Source organism: Lissotriton helveticus, chromosome 7 (genome assembly GCF_964261635.1).
Source record: "Lissotriton helveticus chromosome 7, aLisHel1.1, whole genome shotgun sequence".
NCBI lineage: Eukaryota > Metazoa > Chordata > Amphibia > Caudata > Salamandridae > Lissotriton > Lissotriton helveticus.
In genome coordinates, this window is record NC_136068.1 from 1494278836 (window position 1) to 1494303714 (window position 24879).

Consider the following 24879-nt stretch of genomic DNA (forward strand, 5'->3'; position numbering starts at 1 on the left):
TGTTAGTTTATAATACAGAGGCGTTGCCCTGAAAGTGATCGCGCGTCTGTTTGCTTATTCGACCAGCGGACCGACACGCTGAGAAGTACAAGGCGCAGGCCAATTAATAACGCGCTGCTCTGAAAGCACTCGCCTCTTTGTTTGCCCACCCGACCAGCGGACTAACGCGCTGAGAAGCCTAATGTGTATGCTGGCGGTCTAACAGCCATCGCGTTGGTGATTAACAACACAAACACGCTAAGCGATCACGCTACAAACGCGCTGTCCTGAAAGCGATCACGCTACCATCACTGGGGTTTGCGAATAAACACTGAAGAGCCAAGCTTTTCATTATCATTCTTTCCAACTTAACCCGGCCTCCGCATCTCTGTCGTTCCGATGGAGTAGAACATAGGCGGGTAGCACCGCACAATACTAACGTATATTTTGAAGGATGCACTAAAGAATCTGCCTCCCTGTGAATTCATTTCAATTTCAAATTCCAGCTCTAAATGTCACTTGTGAATTGTTTTAGAGCGGTGCTCCTCATACCTGCGCTGCAGCCAGGTGGGGTGAAGCCTCTCAGCCACCATATATGGGTGAGTCTGCAAATTCGAAATGGTTGTCCATATACATGTGAATGTGTATCCATTACAGTATATTATTCATGGGAATATGACACTTTCATGTTCTTCTTTTTGTTTGTTTGTCTCTCTGTGTGGATCCAATACCGTGCGATGCAACAGTATTCGGTTGAGTATGTACCTGAAGCTCAGGTGATATTGATCTTAATTTTAACTTCCATCACTATAAATAGCAGTGTTTTTATACGGTCCTGAAGAATGCATTTTGAAACTATGTTCGATATAATGCAGAAACATGTCGACCACTATTAAGTACGGTGATTATTCAAAACCCGCACTCACACTTGCTTTTTAAACCTTAGGGATTGGGAGACACTAATAAAATTTGTTTGTCTACCCGACACACCTAATTTTACTCTCCCTCACATTAACACTCTTACCACCTTAACACTGCTTTTTCAGCAGCCACCTCATTTTTTGTACTCAATACACCACCCCGTATCACATATATCGGTCACGGTAACATCTGACCGGCCGTTCTGTCTCCTGGGTAAGGAGAATCCAAATGATGACAAAGAGGGCGGTACAGTGTGGCTTCTGATGGGAACTATTTCTCCATATGCTCTTGAGCCTCTACTTGGCCTGCATTCACTAACACGGATGATGTCCTCACTGGTGTCTTTTGTGTAGTATTGGTGTTGTGATCCACTCTGTTTGACTAATTTTTTGACCCCCAGGCACTTTTGTTGTGGAAATATGTGTATAGCCATATCATAAACTCAAGAATTCTTGCTCGAAGCTATTATTTGTGTATATAAGGAGAAGGCTGGTTCTGTAAAAACGAACAGTCTCCCGAGAACCTACTATCCGTGTGGTGTACTTCTGGGACACGTGTTACTTGGTAGCTACCAATAAAACTTGATCTTTGACTGCGACTAGAAGACTCCGAGTTTCTGTGGTCCGGAACAAGGGTGAACTCAGAGGTCTTCGGGTGTTATCGCCTGGCACCAACGGGTTCCTAAAAACCCGTTACCTCAGTTGGTGCCCAACTCGGGGCGATATCAAGCGGCGACGGTCCAAGCCAGATGTTCGTGAGGAGCTTCGTGTGAGAATTCCAGAGGACGGCCAGCCACTTCAGCGACCCCTGTATGTCGACGTGGTTCCGAAGGTCTTTGCTGCGAGGTTCCCCGCGTCCCAACGGCTACGAAGGACTGCTGCCCTGACTATCGCCTTGTTTTGGACCCAGTGATCCTTGGTAGAGCGAAACGATAGACGAGTCTTCTAGCGACGTCACAGATCTTCAAATACTTCAGTTAAGTATAAGTGGAGCGTCTCCCAGTCCTTAGTTTGTCCTTAGTTTTTGGTATCCTTGAGATACACTTTGATTTGGTACTTGCAAGCCCCAAAGCCGAAGGACTCGTGTATTCACGAGAAGTATCGTAATAGATCATCCTTTGAAGTTTGAAGCTAGACTAGTGAGCAAAGATGCCTGGTTTTAGCAGACTTGGAAACTTGTTTTGTCTTGGTTGTAGTAAGGACTCCCGATTAGAGGATTCTTGTCCGGTTCCTCCAATTGGAACTCCAACATATGAGCTCTATGTAAAGCACGGCGTAGGTCCTATCGCATATAATGAAGCATGGAGAAAATACACCCGCAAGGATGGTATTTTAAAATGGCCCCAATATGGTAGTTTTGATACAGAAATATTAGATCACCTAGAGGTCAAATTGTTCAAGAAGAAAGCCCGGCCGGCGATGTTTGACTCTTTTCGCTTATGGCGCAAAGAAGCCAAACAGAAAGAAATAAAATTAGCAAAAAAGAATAAAAGAGGAATGTCAATGGTACAAGCTGCCATTGCATACAGAGATAATGAGCAAGAGCAGGAAAGCGAACAAACACTTAGGAGAAAGAAACTAGCGGTAGATAAATGTTACCCAATGCTACCAAATAAGGGACAAGGTCAAGAGGAAAGATCCGAGAAAGATCCATTAATGTCCCACTTATTAAATTCGCCACCACCCTATGCAGAAAAGGCCACAGCACCTCCGCAACCTTTAGTTGCACCTCTAGTAGCTGTTATACCGGCTCCTTCACAGCACCCACCAGCTGTTCTTCAGCTGGCTCCTGTTTCTCTGGTGCAGCCTCCTCAAGGCTCACCGATCACATCTACTTCTCCTACTGTTCCTTCTACAACTTCGCCTAACGCACCTTCTATTTTCCCTGATACTCGTTCTACGAATGTTTCTGTTTCTGCTCTGCGTGACTCTGTTCTGCCACCAGTTATTCCTCCACTTTCGCCTTCCGTCTGGCATAAAATGGCCAGCATTGTTACTAACTTTCCTTCACCACTTTTTCGGTTGCCTAAAACGACCCCTAATACGGAACGAAGACAATTACTAAGCCAAATGCCTGATTATCAGGAAAGGGAGTCATTGAATAAGTTAGCACGGAATTGGGTTATGGATACAGCGAGATATGATGTAGAGTCTGTCGTGAACGTCTTCCGTCAATGGGATGAACCAACGCAAAGATATGTCTTTGAGCAGATGTGTGTTTTTCTGTGTGAGGATTTGGAAGATAATGGTCAGAAGAGCAACCAGCAAGAGTTGTGTAGTGTACGATTTAAATTTGGGGAGGGTATGATCATAGGTCCCGATGTTGAAAAAGCAGTTGAGATATTATTATCACATCGAAGTACGGGTGGTAATTCTGGGTCATCCTCTGAATGTGGTACATCTGGTAGGAAAAGAGCGAGACAGTACCCCATGAGAGAGGTTCCTCCGGTTTGGAGGGAAGGCGATGCAAATGCAGTACCGCCGATTCCGCCTCATTTCCAGCGTGTATGGGTACATGTCCCCTGGAAAAGATCCGAAGTTTTAGCACTCAAGCAGACACTACCCGATCCCCGTAAAAACCTGACTGGGTATTATAAGGAGTTGTCGCAAACTGCAAGCTCATGTATAATGAATTTAGCGGATATAGACATGTTGTTTGGGAACGTTGTTCCACATCCTTTATGGAGTAAAATCCGTCATACGGATCATGACCAAGAATTAGGTGACTCGTGGGCGAACATTACAACTACAGATGCTAGACAAGTCGGTGGTTTTAAACCTGAGCCGTTAATAGCTGAACTTCCCAGTAGAATTATAGCGTACATGAAGACAATAATGCCTGAAGTACGCGTAAACTGGGATAAGCTCTATGCGTGCAAGCAAAAGAAAGATGAGAATGTGTCTGACTTTTCCACGAGATTTGAGGAAACTTTCACCGACCATAGTGGTCAGGATATGGCTACCGAGGGTGGCCAAAGATTGTTCGTAGACAAATTTGTACATAATTTGCTTCCTGTACTGTGTACTAAACTAAAAGATTCAGAAAGTGCTTGGGCTGTCTCTACGTCAGCGCAGATTTTAGCAACAGCCCAGTACTATGAAAATAGGCGCAAAGACGAGTTAGACAAGGCAGACAAAAAGACGAAAGATTTAAAAGCTAAAGTTCTTCTCCAGCAGGCCTATCCGCCTCGTATGGCTAATCAGCCCAATCACCAGCAACAACAGCAGTATTCGAGAAACGCGCAAGGAAACGAGTTTTCCCATCAGCGTGTTCCGTATGGCCCGAATCAGTGTGCGTATTGCAAGGAAGAGGGTCACTTCAAAGGTAATTGTCCGGCTCTTGCGAGATGCTTGAACGGTGTTTCAGGTGTAAGGGGAAGAGGTGTTCAACATGCCCCTAGAGGTAGGGGCCGTGGAAATTTCTCCCAGAACACAGCTTCTTTTCCACCTCAGAATTCCATGAATAGCTTTAACCAACAGAATAATGCATCGTCTAAGTCAGCTCAGTACTATGCTGACGATTATTACACCGAACACGAAAATGAGGGTAACGATTGCTAGGACAGCCATAGACAAAGAGAGGGAGTTGTTTCAGTTCCAGTAGATCAGAATGGACCTTATGTCGAGGTAATTACATCAGGAGTGTCAGAGCCATTTCTGCTGGATACTGGTGCTACAAAAAGTTCTATTATGCACTCGAAACTTCCTGGCGCACCTTTGTCTGGCGAAATGAATGTCTCAGTAGGTTTCTCTGGCGCCCCTGTTAGAAACCCGATCTCTAGTCCTATATCACTTTCTGTTGGCCCATGCGAGTTGGAAGCACCCCTCATTCTTACGACAGGTTGCAGTGAAAATTTGTTAGGTTTGGATTTGCTAAAAAGGTTATATGCAACTCTATACTGTTCCCCCTTGGGAGTACAACTTACTTTAGGTAAGAAAGTCATTTCTCCAATGTATTTGTCGAAGGAAAATATTCCAACTGAATTGTTATCACTTCCTGATATACTTTGGGCTAATGGTTCTAATGATGTCGGTCGTTTGGAGATAGCACCGTATGTCATAACTTTGAAAGCCAACGTTAGGTTGCCACGTATTCCCCAATACAAAATATCTAGCGAATGCGAAAAGGCGTTGTTAACGATCGTTTATGATCTGATCGATAAAGATGTTATCGAGGAAACAACAGGTAACGTTTGTAACAGTCCAGTTTTGCCAGTCTTAAAACGTACTGATCCTTCACAGCCCCCTATGTATAGGTTTGTGATTGACCTCAGAGAAGTAAATAAGGTAGTTATCCCACAGTTTCCAGTTGTCCCCGACATTACTGCTTTATTGACAATGGTTCCAGCTTCAGCAGCTTGGTTCTCGGTGATTGACCTGAAGAACGCTTTCTTCAGCATCCCGATTGCTGAAGAGAGTAGAGACATTTTCGGCTTCAATTTAGGAGGACGAAGCTTCCGCTTCAAGTGCGCTCCTCAAGGCTACTGCGAAAGCCCATCAATATTCAGTCAGGCTCTGAAAACACAACTAGACACAATTGTGCTACCAGATGGGTCAACTTTGATTCAGTACGTAGACGATCTGCTGATCGCTGCAGACACTGAAGAAATTTGCAAGCAAGCCACGTTGTCATTATTGCATCACTTATGTGACATGAAGCACAAAGTATCTCTTTCCAAACTACAATTTTGTCGACAAGACGTAACCTACTTAGGTCACATCTTATCGAAGGAGGGAAGGAGACTGACACCAGAAAGAATACAGGCAATCGCAGAACTAAGTGCCCCAAGGACACAGAGAGAGGTTCGAGCCTTCTTGGGCATTACATCATACTGTAGACAATGGATACCGAATTTCTCACTACTAGCTAAACCCTTGCTGGCACTACTCTGCAAACACACGCCCAATCCTATGCCCTGGTCTGAAGATTGTCAGACGAGTTTCCACGAGTTGCGTGATGCATTATGTTCGGCTCCTGTGTTGGGAAACCCCAACTACAGTAAGCCTTTTACATTATATGTCCACGAAAAGGAAGGTTGTGCATTATCAGTCTTAACGCAATACTTTGGGGACATACAGCGCCCATGCGCGTATTTTTCGGCAACTCTAGATCCTGTGGCTACAGCCCTTCCAAGTTGTCTGAGAGCAACCGCCGCAGCAGCTGTCTGCATTCGACAGTCTGCTGGATTAGTCATGAATAATACTCTGATCGTTATGGTTCCGCATGCAGTAGACATTTTGCTAAATAGGACAAAGACACAACACCTCACTAGCGCTCGACTATCCAGTTACGAACTTACACTGCTAGCAAGTCACATCCACATAAAGAGGTGTGATACACTCAACCCCGCTACGCTACTTCCCATCCCGACAGAAACAGACACAGACAAGATTGATAACCATGACTGCTGCTTTAGGACAGAAGAAGAGACAAAAGGGAGAGTAGACTTACAGGACACTCCCCTTCCTGAATGCAACAATACTTTATGGGTTGATGGTTCATGCTTCAAGTTGCCGAATGGTGATACGACTACAGCATATGCCGTAACGACATTACACACCATTATAGAGACCGCCCGTATTTCCCACAATTCTGCGCAAGCCGCAGAACTTATTGCACTCACCAGAGCATGTGTGTTGGTGAAAGGAAAACGAGTGAATGTGTACACTGACAGCCAATATGCCTTTGGTGTGGCTCACAGTTTTGGGAGATTGTGGCGTGAACGTGGGTTCTTTACGTCACATGGTGCAAAGATACAACATGGTCAGCTAGTTAATGAGCTCCTTGAGTGACTGACCTTGCCACTACAGGTTGCCATCATAAAATGCAGTGCACACAAAAAGATTCAGGATGATGTTGGCCGCGGGAATGCATTTGCAGACGAGGTTGCGAAAGAAACTGCAAGGAACACAATGAGTCGGATGTATGTTGTGGGTCCCGCTAGATGGATTGCTGATGTGGGAATGTGTGAGGACACCATTGAAAGCGTGAGATCGATACAAGCCGAGGCCACTGAGAACGAGGTGAATGAATGGAGAGAAAGCACAGGTAGATTAGATGCGAATGGTTGTTGGGTCGAACTATCAGAACACCAGCAATGCCTATTACCTAATGCATACGTACCTGCAGTAGTAACGATGGCTCAGGGAATTGCGCACATCAGTTCGAAAGGAATATGTAAACTATTGGCCCCAGTATGGCAGAATAGTAATATCCCAAAATATGCAGAGAATGTGGTCAGAAAGTGTATGGTGTGTTTGAAGTACAATCCCGGTAGGGGAACCCCAACTCCAGCTGGTCATTTTGCGCCTCCAACGTACCCGTTCGAGGTTTTGCAGCTCGATTTCATCCACATGGAGAGGTGCAACAATCTGAAGTATGTGCTCGTCGTTGTTTGCGCCTTCTCCAGGTGGGTGGAAGCGTACCCCCTTAAGGACAATACCGCCTTATCAACTGCCAAAGCCCTTGTCAAAGAGTTCTTCCCGAGATTAGTTATGCCTAGAATTGTCTGGAGTGATAACGGAAGTGAATTCGTAGGATGCGTGATGAAGAGAGTGTGTGAGTGTCTAGGCATACACCAAAAATTCCACGCTGCAAATCACCCCCAATCGGCTGGATTAGTAGAGTGCTACAATGGCACTTTAAAACTCAAACTAGCCAAGATCCAAGCCAGTACAGGTCTTAAATGGCCCGACGCCTTGCCTCTAGCACTCTTGTCAACCAGAATGACTGTGCATTCCAGATTAGGACTTAGCCCCCACGAGATAGTGTTTGGCCGCCCAGCCAACGTCTGGGGCGTGCCAAGACCAAAGAAACTCAGTGAAATAGAACACCCCGTACTGCTTGACTATTTGTGCGAATTGACAACTAAATTGCGTGTTTTACACCAACAGGTTCACAGTTCCTCTCCGCCAGCCTCTGACGATCCGGGCCACCTCATCGAACCAGGCACGTGGGTCCTGGTGCAGAATTTCCAGCGCACCAACAACGGACAGCCGAGGTGGACCGGACCGCACCTGGTGTTTCTTTCAATGAGATCAGCTGTTCGGGTGGAAGGCAAAAAGAACTGGGTACATGGGACCCATTGTAAACGGGTCCCTCTACCCCTTCCATACGACCGGTGGGTCAATAAAGGACTTGCCGACTCCGAGACAGAATCCGTACCTCGCTTCATCCCTTTCAGCGATGCACGTTTGAAAGAAACTAGTACCGAAAAGGAGAGTGATCATATTTTACAAGGACTTGTGTCACCGTCTATGCAATTGGACACTACCGAACCTGAGACATTGTTTGAAGACCACACCGTACCTGGGAAACGACGGTACAACCTAAGGTCTAGACAAAGAGACTAATAAAAATGCAAACTAATGTGAATCTCTTTTCCCCTAAGAACTATTTTTGATTTTTCAGCTCTCTCGTCCCAGGGAACATGCTCATTTTTGATTTTCGAACCGCCATCCGGTTCTGCTGCTAGGGTCGCGGTTGAAGTCTGGGGAGTGCAACTGGGGAAGCTTTAGGTCCACGGTTCTGGTTGGTCCACGGGAGTTACCCCGGACTGAACAGAGCGCGCTCCCTGGCAGAATCAATCTACCACTGCGGGCAGCAACTAGAGGATGGAGTTTCCTAGGGTAGAGAGACCTATCAGACTCACGAACTTTGAAAAACAGTTATGCACGATACTGTCCAAAAGAAGATTCCTGATAATATGTGTTTTAATGTTATGTAGCATAGTTGTGTTTTTGACTGGTTATACTCTATTCGTATTTAAAGTTACCTTTTCGAATGACACCCAGCCACCACCTCCTCCTACTATTTCTCCACACTACTTTCACCCTCTACCTGAACACGAGTCTGCCCGAAGACTCGAATTTGTAAATAACTCTTTCATTCAACTTCTACACCAACACCAGTCCATAATGAACACCTCGAACTGTTGGATATGCGGACTCATGCCACACACCACCGATAAGGGGATCCCATACTTCATTCTGCCATTCAGTTATTATGGCTCTCTGTGGACTTTCCAGACCATGTTCCTATTCGCCCTAGAACCATACCCGACCCGTTCCACTGAGAGCGATTCTAGTAACAAGGCACTAATTGCAGGGATAAGAAATATGAGTAGGGATATCGACACATATCTGACAATCCCCAAAGATGAACTCAGTCCCTACACCCGTTGGAACGTGACCAAACATGGGGTTTACCTGGTCAAGAGCCAGGCAGCAAAGAAATCCCGCCCAGTTTGGGTAGTGCCCCACCGAGGTCATTTATGTTTACAGGGTATTGGTAGGGATCCCACAGCACAGTTAGGAAAGAGCAGTTGCACAGAAACATATGTGTTCGCTTCCCGAACTTCCCCTATACTCTTAGCAGCCAAAGGCACGTATTTCGTCTGCCACGACCAAGCCTACACGTGGTTGCCCCCTGACTTCTCAGGTACATGTTTCATCTCATTTCTGCTGCCTCCCATCTACACGGCCAGAGCAGATTACCATCGGACAAGGACAGCTAGGGGTGTCGTGAGTAAAGACGACACCGCGGGTCAGGAATTCGCTGACTTCGCCAAAGGTTTTCTGCCATTTTGGGGTCCTATGGTGAACAGCAGGAATATTCGTCAGTTATCGAGGATAGTTGAATCCGCCGTGATTACAACGGCCGGAGCCCTTGGCAATTTGACAACCGAGCTTCAGTCGGATCGACTTATGACCCTTCAGAACCGAATTGCCCTAGATATCATACTCGCCGATCGTGGCGGTGTGTGTAGAGTCATCCAATCCAGTTGTTGCATATTCATCCCTGATAATGCGCCGACAGTATACCAGGCCATCTCTAAACTACATGAAATATCTGGTTCCCTTCACGTTGAGAAAGGGGATTGGTCCTTGCTGGGGTGGTTCTGGGAACTGATCACCGGCTGGGGATGGAAAACACTGATCTTCATTGGGATGATCTTAGCACTTCTGTTCATGTTTTGCCTGTGTGTACAGTGCGCTCCTGCACTATGTGGCCTCTGTGCTACTTCGTGTGTACGGAAGCCTGTGTCAAGGGACGAACGGAGTAACAGAATGATGCTACAGCAGCATCTCCGCGAATTTCTTCATACTGATTTGGACTCAGATTAACGTGAGTTATTGCCTTAACATAAGGGTAAAAGGAGGGTCTGTGGTTCTGAAAATCTGGACCCTGTTGTTATCCCGATATCAAGGTCCAATACCCGTGTCACAAAACATCAACATACCATGACGAATTTAGTATCGACGAACCGATAATGACTAGGACATCATTCCTATGCATTTGCATAGGAATCGAAGGTTGCTAACACCCCTAAATCATAGTTTCCATTCCAACCCTTTAAACTCCATTTTGTAAGCGGCATCCATCTTGTGCCTTGCCCTCATGATAAGTCAATTAAAGGTCGAGCTTGATCCAAAAGGACACGTCCACCTTCCCTGACTTCCCCCTGACCTGTCCCAACTGACTCCACTGCCTTCAGCCAGACCTGTTTGGGCAGCTCCTCGCCCAGTGGCCGAACACGATAACATCTATGCATAACATTCCACAAACCATTCACTACATACAGACCATGCTTTCTGCAAACATGCACCTGTCCACGTTCCTTGTTTATGGCCAGTTTTATGACTAGGAGGTGCCTTTCTTTATTGGTGTTTCATCGATATCTGATGGGAGTTCCGGGCCTGACTGGGTAATCTATCACGAACTGGACATCTAAAATGTGGGCTTGCTTACATGACTTCGCTCTTTGTATTATTGTAGAAATATGTGTATAGCCATATCATAAACTCAAGAATTCTTGCTCGAAGCTATTATTTGTGTATATAAGGAGAAGGCTGGTTCTGTAAAAACGAACAGTCTCCCGAGAACCTACTATCCGTGTGGTGTACTTCTGGGACACGTGTTACTTGGTAGCTACCAATAAAACTTGATCTTTGACTGCGACTAGAAGACTCCGAGTTTCTGTGGTCCGGAACAAGGGTGAACTCAGAGGTCTTCGGGTGTTATCCCCTGGCACCAACGGGTTCCTAAAAACCCGTTACCTCAGCACAAGACCGTGTTTGAACTGTGGTCACTGCAACAATATAATCACTGGCAACTCCATCAATCACCCATCGTCTGGCAAAACTATCAAACTTTTGACCAATGCCACTTGTGACTCTAAAAACGTTGTTTATTTGCTGAAATGTCCCTGTGGGTTACCCTACGTGGGCAAAACTGAGAGAAAAATCAAAACACGCTTGACCGAACATAAGAGCACCATCAGGAATAAGACTCTAAAAGCCCCCCTTGCTGCTCATTTCACGACACATCAACATAATGTTAGCCAACTACGGTTCCTTATTTTGGAGGTTGTCCCGCTGAGATCAGGCGTGGATAATAGAAAGAGACTGCTCCAACGAGAGACATTTTGGATAAAGAGACTTGATGCATGCCAGCCCAAAGGGCTTAATGATCGTATTGAATACAGTTGTTTTCTTTGATTCGTCTTTGATCACCAGTATTGATAGACTGTATCTGCACTTTCCTCGTTCCTTTGACATATCTTTTATTGTTCCCTAATACTCCCCATCTTTTCACTACTTTACTTATTTGTTTTACCTGTCCCACCAGTTCCTTAACTGTCTCTTGTGACTCGTTATTTTCTGTGACCGTCTTTTTCACCAACTTACTTTATTACTGTTTCTCTCTATCCTATTTACCCATTTTTTCGATATTCCCCTACTTTCTCTCTACAGCCCGAACGGTTTCTTGTCATCTTCTGTGCCCCCTCATCTCAGTCACGTAGTTTGTATTACGTATTTGTTTTCTTCTCACTTCCTACTCACTTTTCTACTACCTTTCATACTGTTTCTTTATATCTGGGTTTTCATGATTCTCCCTTCCCATGGTTTTATTTACTTCATATGCTCTGATTTTATGAAATTGCATTTCATTTTGATGATGGTTTTGCCACCAGCCATTCCATTTCTGTCGTTTAGATCTAACCATTTGGCTTTTCCTTCGTTTGCACCTTAGTGGTTTTATTATTCCAGTTTTTGTGACCCTTTGTATCCTTTATACATGTCGTTCTTGTACATTATTCCACGTTCATTGAGTGTTTATGTGTTTGTACTCACGCAGTCTATCGTCTGTTTCTCCTACTCCACCAGGCACACACCCTGATTTGTCCGCTTTCTATGTTCATGCTTTACCGTGTTGTGCATTTATCTCCATGCCTTTCACTCGGCGTCTTCCGAGTTTCTGGTGTACCTGTTTCACGTGTCACCCACTTTTGGGCTCCGGTAAGCGTTTTACTTCTAAACATCCTTCACTTGGACGAACCGGTAACATGCGTTACTGATGCACCCCTTGGGATCTGTGGCACTCGTGTTTGATCTGGGCCGATATTTTTTCCCGACTCTCACGCTTTACATGTGTGATTGTGCACCATTATTCTACCTCGTTGAATGGAGTTACCGCGCACCGTCTGTTCTATCTCACTGTCCAATCTAGGACATTTCAACCTTCTCCGTTACTTTGGGCACTCATTATTATTTTTTTTGAATGTTTTCCAGACACACGTTTTTTAATCACTTATTTTCCCTTCTCCGATCTCGGTTGTCCCCCCACTCCACGTCACGTGCGTATCAGTTTTTAGTTACTTTGGAGGCTGCTCTCCTTCCTGATATTTTGTCAACTTTGTGTTATTTTCAGATTGTGATATGTCCCCTGACGAAGGGTTTTCCCGAAATGCATAGGGATACTTATTATTATGCAATCGGATTCTTTTACCATTGAACGACACCATATGAAGAAATTATACTCTAACGTTGTCACTATGAAGTAATATGTGACTATCTGAATGAATAAATCATACCCATGAACATTGACGTTACCACGTTACTTTATTTGCGAACTTGAAATTACTCATTGAACCTTCGCTTGAAGAAGTTTTGCTTCCTGCACTCTTTCATTTTCTATATTTGAACTTTGAGTTTCCACTGGCCAGAAGGGACCTAGTTCCTAGGCACCCGAAGATTTAACACTTGTGTGTTTAGTTTACACTGTTGATCTTCCTTAGAGGGCGTGCCGCCTTCCCCAACCATTTGCTGATTCTTCCAGAGCAAGCAACCAAGGTGAAAGTAGATCAAGGAGGATAATTACAGCAATAGTTTAACAGAGGAAAACATGTGGGCATATTATCAAGTGAGTTATCGCCACGTTAGCGGCACTTTCGTGCTGCTAACGCGGTAATTTATTATTGCCTTATTTACAAGCTCGCGCTAACCCGTGTTAGCGCTAGTTTCCGTGAGTTAGCTGCCGGTTTTTCATCGCCCTGCATGCCATCGCTAATGAGATGCAAAGTAGGCGTTCCAGAGCAAAACAACATGGAAATAGTCGCTAACATGGCTTCGCGGTATTACCAAGCCTGCAGCAGACCTGCAAAGCGACAAGAAAAATCACGCTATGCACCCTTTATCTCAGGTATTTAGTGTCTGCAAAATTTCTGACTTAGCCACACATATAAGGTGAGGTGGATTGTACGGCTGAGTCCACATCTTCCTATCACCAAGGATTTGCTGATCGCTGCCGTTTTTACGCTTTATTTCCAGCGATGTGCGCGAAATTCGCTGCTATCCCAGGATTTATTATCAGCGTGGATGTATGCTTTGATAATAGCGCGATATCTCAGTGATAAGATCCTGCGATACGCGGCGTTAAACAAAATTGTGCGCTCTGCGATATTTATCGCAGTACGTTGATAATATGCCCCATGGACTGTTTTTTCCTTCTGATGATCTGTTTCTCTAAAATGAACAGGGATCAACAGAAAGGAGATCAATATTTATTGCAACATGTTTAGTTTCTGCACGCTATAGGTTAATTCATGAAAGACAGAATTGCTCTGCATGTTTCTACATATTCTGAGGTATTGCATTTTTTTTATCAGACTAACATTAAACTGAAACAAGAAATTACTAACTGTTTTGTGACGTGTTTAATTTCACACTTCAGTTTCTACTTTAATTCTTCATGTTTGCAAATATACTATCTCTTTCATATTAAAAAGCAAGATACCACAGAATTTAGCAGTTTGTCAGAAGGGTGATGGTGTGGTGATATATATCACAAGGAATAAAATGCACACTGTCCTAGGTTAAAAGCAAAAAGTATTGTAAGTCACTTCAGAGTTCCATGACCTAATAAAAGAACTCAGCCTTTGACCATGTTCCTTTATGTCATTATGAGTACTTTATCCCATATATGTCTATAAAATATTTGTTTTCTATTATTTTCAAAATACCCAGTCAAAGTTGAATCATATTATGCTGTTTCTACAATATGTGTGTACTAGTGTGTGTATAACTCAATTCTTGGACCACAATGCAATTAATTTTATGCAGTTTATTCAGACTTAAAGGTTATGTTTGCTCAGCTTTTTCTCTTAATCATGTTACTCGTACAGAGGGCAAAGCAGTTTCACAAGTTAAAATGTCTTTCCTTCCAGTTTGAGAGCTAACCATCGAAATGATGACCAGAAGTGAGAACTAATAGTCTCCAACTCAAATATATTATAGGATATCCTGAAAAAAGGTATTAAACCTATGGTTAGAATCTTCAAAGCCTGGAGCACTCCTAGGTAAGAACGTTTCCTTCTAACCAATAGGTTACTCTTTATTGCAACTCGCAAATGGTGGGTTCGTTGGTTCTTATGGTTCTTTACTCCATTGGCTTTACTGGAGCTCCAACTTTAGGCAATGTTATCTTCTTTCAATTTCAGCACCCTGGATAGCTCCTCAGGTGTCATTGGTACTGAAGTTAGTTATAGAGGGAGTTATATGGAGAGACAGGGTTGATGAAAATATGTCCCTTGTGTGGCTGATGGTCTATGACCCACACAGTTTCTCAACACCCCTCAGGTTGTGCCTCTGGGTTTTCATGGTCCTTTAACCTTACAGGTCACAAAATACTGCAAGGCTTACAGAAATAACTTAGGGCTAGATGAACAAAGCCTTTTTGTGGTTGTAAAACCAAAGATTGCACAAAGCCCTTTTATGAGTCAGGAAACTCTTTCTGATTCGTAAAAGGGCTTTTGCAACCATTTCGGAAACACAAATAGGGAGAGGCGTATAGGGGTGTCTCCCTACTATTTATAAGTCAGAATGGTATGTATCAATAGTTGTAACCACATTTGTGTTAACAAACCATTGACCAGTAACCAACCTATGACCTGGGTGGTAAATTAGATTTTTTAGGAAGGCTGTCAGGCAGCCTCAGAGGGATCAGACAGGGCCTCACTGCTTGTTCCTCTTGATAGCTTCCCATATTGGAAACCTCTAAAAAGCAGTCCCTTTAATCGACATCAGGTTTATTTTAAAAGTAATTGCTTCTAATTTGGAAATGCAAATGCATGGACTGAGGCCCACTGTCACTTGCAGATCTCCATACCAGCACGTGGATCCAATCACATGGGTTGCAAATCATGAAATGCCTAATTAATGTTCACTGCAACCCCCTCCTCCTCCCGTGAGTGGCCAACTGGAAATGCCACCTATTAGTGCATACGTTGTATTGCAAATTGTATCATGTTTTCAAACCAATGGGCAAATTGCACATCCCTGGTATGCAAACAGGGATTGTACAGCAAGCCCCTTGTTGCTAGGCTTCATTGCTTGTATTTACAGTCCCGTTTTTCTGGGACCTTTTGTGTCCTTTGACTCTAGGCACTTCTCAGGGAGGTAGTACCCTGGTTGGAAAACCGAGCTGTATCGCCATGTTTTCCCATTGTGCTAGGGATCGTCTCAAGCAAAGGAGGTGTCTCGTTCTTCCGACACATTGCAGTTAGAGCTGCACAGGTGGGGGGGGGGGTATCTTCCCTGTGGATTTTCAGCTAAGTGTGCACTTTGCTCCGTAGTTGCTCAGTTGGCGTCAGGGCAGCAAGAGACCATATGGTATAATCCACAAAGCCGTCACATGTTCACCAATATTTATCCTGCTGCAAGGTGCACCTTTCTTGATCTTCAGTGTTGACAGTGAGTGCCAAAGATGGAGGTTTAGTTGCCCTTGGCCGAGACAGCAACAAAAAGACAGGAGATGACCAGCTCTAGCTCAGTGCCCGCACAGGTGGAGTCACACTGGTGTTGAATGGGGCTCGTGGTTGCATCCTTTACGGACAGAGTGTGGACCACTGAGCTCTCATGGTCTCTCATGCTCAGGAGGTTTGCTCGTTGGTGAAATTAGAGTGCGAGGACGTGGTCCTTCAATGTAGTACTTACTTCTCAGTGTGGCATGTCCTTCTTTACACTGGTGAACAGTGTCCTAAGCAACGCATCAGCATCCTTGTGTTGCTGTAGCAGAAAGTCCTAGAAAGTCCTGTGTCCAGGCAAGGAGCCAGCCGCAGAGACAGCCTAAGATAAAATCTAAACTACGACTATCTCCTTTCTAGAAAACAGACGCATGCTAAGAAATAATGCATACAACATTTGGCTTCCTGTTGGGGCATAGACACATAGGGGCATATTAACAAGCAGGGCATTAAAATTATCGCCGTTTTAGCGGCAAAAAACTGCAGCTAAAGCGGCGATAATGGGCTTGATAATATGGCCTGGAGAATTCCAATAGAAGCCCAGGTTCACACTGTTGTGTGGCGTTTTAGGCTCTGAGTGAATTTTCTCGATTCATGCCCTTATATAGGTACAATTCACATTGCCCTTATATAGGCATAGAAACGAAACCCTTATTTAGGCATAGCCCATGCTACCCAAATACAGGCATGGCTACTTCCACCCGTACCAAACGTCCCTAGGGGTTCTTTCCTGACGTTATTATGCCCGACTTTATGTGAATCTATGGCATTCCTAAACACCTTCAAGGTATAAATATACCTTCACTTGCTATGGCAAACTACGGTGGTTCGGAGCAGTTCGACTATCTACTTGCCCGACGCAGCTTGCTACAGCAAGTGCCGAAGGAAGCCGACCCTCCAGCTGACACACTGATCAAGAGGCTGTCTCTCTCACCGAGAATCCCGCTCCAGTGTTTCCAAGCTCCCCTTGCGGGGTGTTGCGAAATCGAGTCCTGAGACAGAGAAACCAGACCTCCTTCATTCTAAACCAAGGTATGGAGCTGATTAGAACCTACAGAAACCTTTTTTAGATTCTTGGCAAATACAACTAAACCTATGCTACACAATACCTACTTCTTCCCGTGTACTAGACTCAGGTTAGGTATATTGGGGTAGGCGTATTTAAAAGCACCAGTTGAGTATTTTAGTCAATGTTATTTATGTATGTATTTTTATATGGCTTAGAAACCATACAATGCTTTTACAGTATTATTTTATAATACTATTCTCGCTGTATGCAGTATACTTTGCAGTCTGCTTAACGATTGTAGCAGTTCACTTCTCTTGCATGAGAAAGTTTTATTGAAAACGCCCGTCTCTCTATTTATCTGCAAACTCTGTTGAAACGAACCATGCACGATTGACTGAGTGAAATACGTATCTATTGTTCCCGTGACTCTAGAGATATATTTCCTATTCTTGGGAAACAAAGTTGTCATGTTTATGCGGTTGTCAGAAACGAATCCCTTCTTGTGAATTCGAGAAAGTTTCTAGTGACCTCTGAGCTAGCTGGCACTCACTATTAAGTTTAGTATATTCGATAGAGACCAGGTCGACTACAGTCCTACGTCTAATCTATAGGATATATTATTCCAATGCTCAGAGCCTATTGGGAATATAGAAACTACACTACAATTCCAGAACATGGGTTTCTATTGGAATTCACAAGGCCATATTATCAAGCCCATTATCCACTTCAGGCCATGTTATCGCCAAGAGAGCTTGTACATATGTATGTGGAAGGGCTCAATATCTTGGAATGGTTTGTGAGCTTTGAGGTCGCTTGAAAGAAGGTGTCTAGACAACGGCTCTAATGATCCCCAAGGGGCAGCTGCCATTGAATGATGCCTGTGGCAGACCAGACAGTCTGTGAGCGAATGAAGGAAGCTCTGGTTTGAAGGTTTGGGCTGAAGCAAGTGCAGTACCGTCACAGTTTAAAGGAAAACCAGACAGTGGGCGGTATTCTGTTTAAGACCTGGATTCACAGTGTATTGTGTGGCTTGAATGAGTGAGTGAGAGGGAGGAAGTTAAGGATTATCCAGTTGATGGTGATAGTGTGATGTATTCCTATAGGTTCTGTATCGATCTCCCTATTCCTGACCCTATTCTGGTTAACAAGTTAACTAGCAGCCATCCCATGATGCAGAAACCGTTATCTGATTACGCCAGACCACGGCACAGGAGCGCGTTATCTGATTAGGTCATAACGCTTGCCATCTAATTAGGCAAAGCAATATTCCTCCAGCCCCTGATAAGGCATACGGAGTTCTCAAAACAAATCAAACCTATGACAACCTGGGAAAAACCCTGCGGCCATTGTTTTGATTTCACCAAGAACTTCAGCAAAAGAATGTGCTAACGACCAGTTCGTATGACATCCTTATTGACGTATCTATGTCCATCCTTACGTCAATCTCGGCACCTTACAGGTATAAATATTACCGGTATTGCCTTAAGCAAACACACGCGGTGGTGACGAGATCGGAGCAGCCAGCCTTGCCGAAGCCCAGAGCAGAGCAGACCCCGCTGGCGCAGCCCCACCTTCCTGACGTGCTGAGAACGAGACGCTGCTTTCTCCTGCCGAGAAATCCAGCTTCGGCGCTTCCGAGCAGCCCTTGCAGGCAGCCTGGAATATCGAGACCAGAGACGAGAGATACCATCCCTCAACCATCCTAGACTCCAGGTACAGAACTGAATAACCCCTTGCAGAGAATTCTCGAGTCAGTCACTTGGCAAAACAAACTTAACTTAAACTGCTACTTTCTATTCCCGCCCACGTATTAGGCTTAGGTCAGGTACACCGGGGTAGGCGTAGTTAGAAACACCAGTTGAGTACGATTAGTCAAATGTATATGTGTATGTATCTATTTTATCCATTTTAAACCACCATATGGCTTAGAAACCATATAAATGTTTTTACAGTATTATTTTATACTTCTGCTTTTATTGTATGCACTTTACTTAACCATAAGTATTGCGATAATATCGATTCATTTCTCTTGTATGAGAAAAGAGACTGATCAATAAATAACATCTTTTATTGAACACGCCTGTCTCTTCCTTTTCTCTACAATCTGGTGAGACTAAGAATGCACGTACTGACTGAGTAAAATAAGTTGTCTTTTGTTTTCACACGACTCTAGAGATACACTCTTGATTATGGGAGAGCAAAGTTGTCATGTTCTATGGTTGTCAGAAACTAAATCCCTTCTTGTCTATCCAGGGAGGTTCAACTCCTCCTTGCCTATTCGAGAAAGTTTCTAGTGAACTCTGAGCTAGCTGGCAAACCCAAAACTTTAAGTCTAATATCGACAATAGAAGACCTAGTTAACGTCTGGTCTAGGCCTATACTATTGAAGGTATTATTCCAATGCGCAGAGCCTATTGGGATAATAGGAACTACACTACATGGCGCCCAAACGTTTGGAAAGGTGATAAAACTAACGCAAGACATTAGAGTAACTCAGTCGTGCTTTTTCACTCAGACCCCTTTTTTCCCATAATACTCCAAAGACGTCTGGAGTGGGTGAAAGGTCATATCCGCCAAACCTCGCAGGAGGGAACTCCTATGTATGGTTCTTGGTTCAATCAACGTTGAAGGATACACTGTTCCAAAAAATTGTGCATCTAATCTTTGTTTCCATAAGAAACCTGATCTGCAAACAAACGGAATAACCTTCTGGACAGTACAATGTCAGACAGTGAAGGAGAAAGAGAGGCAGTTAGAATAGCAGCTGAACTAGTAGCAGCTGATACTACTATGCAAGCAGCGAATGTGGCGATCCGCCAGAGGTTAAAAGAGACAGATTTAGCAGACCAACCAGCTGAAATTGCCAGAATTATAGAAAAATCCTATGAGGAACTAGGTAGAGATAGTTTGGGTGGAATACCAGTGAAGCCCCAACTAATTGTAAGTCCTGAAAAAATATTTATTAAAAATAATCTAAACAGTCAAAAAAAGAGCTGGGATGGAAACAAACAATCCAATCCTAAAGAAAAGGAATTCCAGTCCAGAGGAAGGTCTCCTCGGCGGAGAGAAAGATCTCCGAACCAAGGACGCAAGTCTCCCCAAAGGGAGCCCTCTGTGAAAAGATACGACCTTAGAAATAGGGATAACATAAAGAAACCGGATAGATATCAAGATTTTGATACACGTCCCTCTCAATCTTTTCAGACTTCCTCGCAGAAATCGGAAAGAAGAGGACGATCGGAACCCAGGGAAGGGCACGTCAAGTCCAAAGACAAGGAACCTGCTCATCCAAATAAACAATTACAGTTTCCCAAGAAGAAGGTAGCCAGCATTAAAGTATTCAACAATGCCGAGAATACTGAGGACACAGCTGAAAAACGGAGAGTGGGCTCAGACAATGCTAGACAGCGCAGCAGAAGTGAGCATAGCACGCAAAGTCCTTATGAATCATCTGGAGACAGCGGACACGAATGAATACCTTCAGGTGGAAACTGCAGACACCAGAGTTAGCAAACCTCACAAAATATATGAAATAACTTTACGTATAGAAGGGGATAAGACTAGAAAAATAAGGGGACTATTTTGGGATAATCTCTCCAAGGGCTATGACATCCTTCTAGCTGAAAAAAGACTGGCCACCAGAGTTTGTCAGGGACTGCCCTCATGGCGAAGAAATAATTATGCCTGCCTTCTCAAATCATATCCCAATTCATAAAAAATATACACTTGCAAGAAAGTGGGCAGTAGCTCAAGCTCCTGCTTTATATAAAAATCATGTAGGATGGGATGAGGACTCTTCTCCTCACAAAATCCAGTTAAAATCACAACCTACTGCACAAAGGCAGTATCCAATCAAGCAAGAAGCTAAAAAACAGGTAAAAGAAATTCTAGATCAACTAGAATACCAGGGGGTGATTGAAACTTGCACCTCACAAATGAACAACCCTTTGTTTCCTGTCTCCAAACCAGACAATTCATATCATCTAGTTTTGGATTACAGACACCTTAACTCATGTTGCAAAACTTTTGCAGTGCAAAACTCGCATAGTGCAGCACTAATGAATAACATAGTGCGCAAAAAATACAAAACAACATTAGACATCTCTAATGGATTCTTTTGTCAAAATATAGCTCCAGAGAGCAGATATTTGTCCGCGTTCTCAATAAATGGCGCTCAAAAACAATTCTGTCGGTTACCCAGGGATACAAGAACAGCCCAGGATTATTCTCAGCGAGAGTAACAGAGTTACTACAAACATATGATGACGAAGCATTATCGTATGTCGACGACATATACCTAACAGACGATGACTTGGATACTCACTTGAAGAGAGTGAACACCATAATACTTGGGTTCGCAGCAGAGGGTTACAAATTCAACTTTAAAAAATCTAGAATAGCCCATCTAACAGTCCTGTTCTTAGGATATGAATTATCAAGTGAAGGCAAAAGCCTGGCTGACAATTTCCTAGAGAAATGTGCCGTACTCCAAGCACCTAGAACACTAAAAAACTTACAGTCAATTCTAGGCTTCCTAAATTTCGGAAGAACATACATTGCAAATTACGTAGAAAGGGTCAAACCCCTTTATGATCTAATAAAACCAGATTTTAAAAGAACGAATTGGACTCAAATACACACAGAAATTCTGAGATCCTTACAAACAGACATGTTAATTAAAACAAAATTAGCAACACGTGATAACACACGCAATCTTGTGATTCGAGTCATCCCAGGAAGATGCGGATTCACATACCTGACCTCTAATGAGGGAGAAAAGGTACCAATTGCATTCAAATCACACTTGTACACAGAAGCTGAAAAGAAGTTCAGCATTAAAGAAAACATTGTTCATGCAGTTCAAACCGCAATAGCTAGAGAAAAAGATAAAGCTGACGGTAGACGTATCACAGTCAGAACAGCAGAATCAGCCTTTGAGGCATTAACAACACCGTGTAATTTACCAACAACAGCATTGAATCCGGAATGGATACAATGGGTGAATTCAATTACAACGGACAGAGTAAAATACTACCTTGATCCAGAATTAAAAGAATTAAAAAATCTAGAATATGAAAGAACATTCCCTCTGCCAATCGACATTCTGCCATTACGACAGTACGCGTGTGTAATCTATACAGACGGACATGCTCAACCCTCCGTTTGGGGAGAACAAGCATACAACCCCACATGTGAGATTACAAAAGAAGTGTGGCGCGGAGGTAAACTAAGACCTCTATTAACAAAAACACACTCAGTAGAAACTAATTCAGAACAACAGACTGAAATATTAGCATTGAAAATGGCGCTAGATAATGCAGATCGCGAATTCCCGACACTCATAGTGTCCGATTCGTATTACTGTGTCAAATCATATAACAGCGATTTACAGAAATGGATTCAAAACGGTTACAAAGATGACACAGGTGCAACAATAAAGCAAAAACTGCTTTGGGAACAAGTAGCTCTTTTACAAAAAGAACTACCAAAAGACTCACGTGACACACTCACTGAGTCATCAGCGTGATGGCGTTCACGTTGCAGGGAATTCATTGGCTGAGACAGCCACAGCGGTAGCAACTAAATCGGCTTCCGTAGCTAGAAAAAAGCGTACAGTGAAATACATTGACGGTGAAACAGTGCTGGCGGTGAAAACGTCATCAAAAGGCGACTGCTCAGCGCTACCGATCAACTATCCACTCAATTATACATACATAATCGATGCAAACTCCGTCCCTTTTGCTCGAATCCCTGGAGTGGGGGATAGAGTAATTCCAAACATGGACAGGAGAACTTTGTTAATTGTAGACGCACATATAGGTGAGGGTCTTAGTCATCTCAAACTAAAAGATTCTCTGGAAGAACTACAATCAGTGTACTGGTGGCCAGGCATGAGCCTGCAGCATCACATTTTTGTAAATAAATGCCTGGACTGCAACAGAGATCGCAGTGGCGAGAGAAACGGTATACTACCGTGGCGTTTCACTCCAGAAAGGATCAACAGTAAAAAGCATAGCGTCCGATTAACATATACAGGCTAGTTTCCACTTATAATGTAGATCCCCAGCACTCGGCTGACGTCTGAACTGTTATAAAAAGATTTGCGAGTCTATAATGGCATATACGCTAGAAGCATGCTACGTTAGGCTAAAGTTTTTCCACATGCCTTATTTGCGCATGGAAAAACAAGGTCAAATGAGCATAGCATGGCGGGGCTCTTCTCACTTCCTACCTGAGGGAACGGGATGGTGTAAAGAAAAAACCAAGGCATAAAGCAATCTATAACAGCAAAGGTATTAGGTTCGGGAGCTGGGTGGGTCAAACATCTAATAAGTGTCCAACGTAGTCTAAACAACCTGCCAAGAAATTCTCTGAGGGGATTCAGTCCGTACGAATTATTGTTTGGAACTAGGATGTTGGTCTTAGATCTTGACAGTCAGACTTCAGTGGTGAAGGAAAAAAGCTTTGATATCAAAGATCGTTTGGCTATTTTGCAGGACTTAAACGAAACAAGAAAAGACCTGAGCAACATAAAGTTGAAACAACAGCCAACAACCACTGAAGAACCACCACCTGTCCCAGCAAGACCTGTCTGGATTCCAAAAGTTGGGGATCTAGTCAGAGAAAAAATCGCGGTAAAGAAGGAATTTGGGCCTTCTTACAGAAAAGCAGTTCCTGTCTTGTCTATCAACGGGACAAGATCAGTTGTACTACCGCCGCTTGCTGGTAAAAAGGAGAACCGAGTTGTATCCATCGACCTGGTAAAACCACAATCATGTGGCCGATAACAAACAGTAGGCCAAGTGGACTCCCAATAAGTAGCAGAACACCAAGGTTTGCTACCAATACAGAGGTGCCAACTAAAAGGCTAATCACATTCGAAACGCCTACAGAACAACAACAAGGACTATGCAACAATGTAATGGAAGTCGCACCTCTGAAAACCCAAATAAAAACATTTAGTAGAGACACACCAACCTACAATGAAGTAACAAACGAATATGCAAGAAACAGTAATCCTGAAGCAATTGGAACAATTGACAGAACGGCATCCGGCTACTTCATAAACTTCGATGATTCCTCTGAAGACCTCAGTGAATCAAAGACACAGCCATCAACAAAAACCTTTAAAGATAAAGCTAAGGCACTTTTGAAACAACTGAAAGAAACATATCTGATTTCTCCATGGATTGAATTTTGGGTGGCCTTTGGTGCATTTATCCTCATACTTTGGCTCATCATGATACTATGCTTGGGACGCTTCATTGAGGGAAAATATGCTAAAATGGACACAGCAAGCCAGAAAATCAACTTGATCCTCAAGCCACACACATCTTCACACGTCGAGAAAAGAGAACTTTCTTCAGTCAACTTCACAACCTATCCTATACCGGATGGGGTAGCATGGGACAACACTGACTATGAAATTTATGGTCCGGTTGAAATCCTGAAATATCCACACCAAATCAAGATCTCGTTGAGTGACTTTGTAAAATTGAGCTCATTTGCTGATGATTGGGACTTTTGAAAGTAGAATTAATATGATGTCTGACCTAGTGATGTCTGCTAAATTTACCAAACATGATTATTTGCAGGGTTCATCTAATTATGATAATATGTACTGTTACAACCACTATGGTAACCATTTTTTACATAAATCTGCACAACCTAGAAATGTTTTAAATTATAATCAATGGGAACATTGTGCAACCCCTCCAAAAGGAAGCTCAAGAACCTTTTATGACAAATATTCATACTTTTCAGGGTTCAACACAAGTAATGCTGAAACATTTTATTTCAAATTGTCAAATAAGACAGGGACAAAGACCATGCTTACAAATACGAAATTGATATATTCAGACTCGTTTTTTGAACAAATGAATAC

General features: G+C 43.4%; 2 long non-coding RNA genes across 2 annotated transcripts in view; one reads left to right on the plus strand and one right to left on the minus strand.

The window, feature by feature from the left end:
• LOC144770418 (uncharacterized) overlaps positions 1 to 24879 on the minus strand; it is a 361721-nt gene that overhangs the window by 276046 nt on the left and 60796 nt on the right. The gene's annotated exons all lie outside the window — the stretch shown is intronic.
• The window catches only part of LOC144770417 (uncharacterized), a 177593-nt gene that overhangs the window by 31038 nt on the left and 121676 nt on the right, over positions 1 to 24879 (plus strand). The window contains exon 3 of the long non-coding RNA XR_013598885.1: positions 14408 to 14539. This is a non-coding gene — a long non-coding RNA (uncharacterized LOC144770417). The remainder of the gene's footprint in view (positions 1 to 14407; positions 14540 to 24879) is intronic.